At 47.4% G+C, this 304-nt stretch overlaps 1 protein-coding gene across 1 annotated transcript in view; it reads right to left on the reverse strand.

Annotated features, from left to right (window-relative positions):
- LOC104834249 (poly(A) polymerase gamma-like) overlaps positions 1 to 304 on the reverse strand; it is a gene marked incomplete at its 5' end in the record, with an annotated part of 38797 nt that overhangs the window by 20849 nt on the left and 17644 nt on the right.

The following is a 304-nucleotide window of genomic DNA, read 5'->3' on the forward strand; positions in this document are numbered from 1 at the left end:
TTTGAAGCTTCCCCACCAAGGACCACGACGATCGACGACGCAGCATCAGCTGGACCCGGGACCGTTAGGACGTTGTGAGATCAGCGGTGGTAGCTATAACCTCTCTTTCTCCTCTCTCTAAACTTAACTTTACTTTTCTCCTTTCTTTCACCCATCTCTAACTATCACGTGCCTCCTCACAGGCAATACAATAAAGTTTTACTGTGTGATTACTGCTATCCCCTTTGGTGTTGGTCACCTTAATTTTGCACTTTCGAGATCGTAGCAAACGAACCATCATGAGTCCACCGAGTGGACCGTGACA

This window comes from Haliaeetus leucocephalus, unplaced genomic scaffold, assembly GCF_000737465.1.
Source record: "Haliaeetus leucocephalus isolate CR32 unplaced genomic scaffold, Haliaeetus_leucocephalus-4.0 Scaffold327, whole genome shotgun sequence".
NCBI classification, from domain to species: Eukaryota; Metazoa; Chordata; class Aves; order Accipitriformes; family Accipitridae; genus Haliaeetus; species Haliaeetus leucocephalus.